Source organism: Populus euphratica, unplaced genomic scaffold (assembly GCF_000495115.2).
Source record: "Populus euphratica unplaced genomic scaffold, PopEup_1.0 scaffold529.1, whole genome shotgun sequence".
NCBI classification, from domain to species: domain Eukaryota; kingdom Viridiplantae; phylum Streptophyta; class Magnoliopsida; order Malpighiales; family Salicaceae; genus Populus; species Populus euphratica.
Genome location: NW_011500399.1, coordinates 13,134 through 15,624, shown reverse-complemented (window position 1 = coordinate 15,624; position 2,491 = coordinate 13,134).

Here is a 2,491-nt window from a genome sequence, read left to right as displayed (position 1 = left end):
ATAAAAGAGAAATAAAAATAATTAAAAGAGTGAAATTAGAGGCAACAAAGAAAAATGGGACTAAGTGAGTAGAGATTAAAAAAAATAATAGGAGATTATGTAAAAAAAAATATAGAGGGATCAAACAAAATTGAAAAATTATTGAAAGAGATCCTATATATTAAGAAGATGAATTTAATAAATTAAAAATCCATAATCATGAATGAAACAATATAATTACCTAATATTATTTTTTTCATTGTTTTTTTTGTTTTTTTACAAAGGATCCTAAATAATAAAAATAAATAGAAGACATTTATACAAAGAATGGACACGTACAGAGATTAAAAGAGATATACTCTTGCAAAATAAACTAAAAAAACTCTAATGTCCCAAGCTTGGTGGAGGTGTTACCAGCTGGAATAAGGACTCTTGCACGCTACAAAGGGGTCCACGTGCCTTCTTGGCTTGGTCACTCATGCAACAAAGCTCTTAAGGAAAACATGTTGTCCAACGCGTACAGTACACGCGCCAATACCTTTTTTTAAGCATCGTCTCTCCATGTTTCAACCTTTTTGGCCCAGTTCTAATCAACTCTTGTGGCCCTCAAGATCAGTTTTAAACCCTAATATATGACTTACTTGTTTTTAAAATTATTTATGGTATATTTCTTGGATTTTAATTCATAAATATATAGTTGAATATTGTTACTATTTATTTTGTTTTTAGTAGTTTGCAAGACATAATATTTTTTTTTGTTAGATCATAAATATTTACATTAATTGAGTTGTACTAAATTATTTTTAATAAGTGAATGATTTTTTTTTTTTATCATTGACATATTTATGGGATTGTGTGGAGACTGGAGTTACTTTTTTTTTTTTTTGGAGAATCTAATCTAAAATTAAGCTACCTATTATTGGATCCTATCTCAAGAAGTCTTGCATGTTACAGAATGGTCTATACATGTTTTGGGCTTGGTAAAGTGAAACAAAACCTTAAAAAAAAACGTGTTGTCCGTCATGTATTATACACATGTCAATAACTTTTTTTAGTAGTATTTTTCCTCATTTCAACATCTTCAGTCTAGTTCTAATCAACTCCAAAGGTCTATTTTGAACTCTAATATATGATTTACTTGTTTATTAAATTATTTGTGGCATAATTTTAGAGTTCTAATTTGTGAATACATAGTTAAATATTGTTGTTATTTATTTTGTTTTGAGTAACTGGCGAGATAAGAATTTTTTTTTGTTAGATCATATTTGTTTGCATTAATTGAGTTGTATTGATGAGTTAAATAATAATGTACTCATCATATTTTATTTGAAAACCCAATCAATGATTAAATTGTTTGTTATTCGATCATATCCCAAAGAGTCTTGCATGTTACAAAGGTGTCCACATGCCTTCTTGGCTTAGTAAAGTGTGCAACAAAGCCTTGAAAGAAAACATGTAGTTCATGGTGTGCCGTGCGCACGCCAATAAATTTCTTTCAGCATTATTTATCCTCATTTCAACCTTTTTGATCTAGTTCCAGTCAACTCTTACGAATTGCAAAGATCAATTTTGAACCTTTATATGTGATTTATTTATTTTTAAAATTATTTATAGTATATTTCTTGGGTTTTAATTTGTGAATGCATAGTTGAATATTGCCATTATTTATTTTGTTTTGAGTAATTTGCAAGACATGAATTTTTTTTTTGTTAGATCATATTTGTTTATATTAATTGAGTTATGATGAATTTTTTTTTTTAAATATAGATATATTTGTGGGATTGTGTTGAAATTCGAGTTCAATAAAAATATACTCACTACTTTTTGTTCGAGAATTCAATCCAAAATTAAACTACATGTTATGGAGTCCTATCTTGTATCATAGAATTAGTAAGTATATATTTATGTTCCTTGGTATATTATTTTGGTGTTTTTATTCATTGTGGGATATTAGTTGTAATATATATTGATAACTCAACCAAAAATTAAATTACCCGTTCTTAACTTCTATCATCCAAACTTAATTATTAGATATTTGAATGGAGAAACATATATTTATACTAAGTACCATCTACATGTTCAAGTCCACAATCACTCTTTAATTTAATTTCAATTTTAAACATTAGGTTAATTGAGGCAATATCCAAGCACAATAAACACATGTAGTTTAAAACAAACAACAACATAATTTATTTTAAATTAAATGAACATAATAATTATATCTTTTCTATTGTATAATCATTTCCTAACTAACTAAGAATATTTAAAATATCAATTAAGATTTCTAGCACTCAATTTGAGAGTTATGGACACTAGCTAAAGATTTCTAGCATTCAATTTGAGAGTTATGGACACTAGCTAAAGATTTCTAGCATTCAATTTGAGAGTTATGGACACTAGCTAAAGATTTCTAGCATTCAATTTGAGAGTTATGGACACTAGCTAAAGATTTCTAGCATTCAATTTGAGAGTTATGGACACTAGCTAAAGATTTCTAGCATTCAATTTGAGA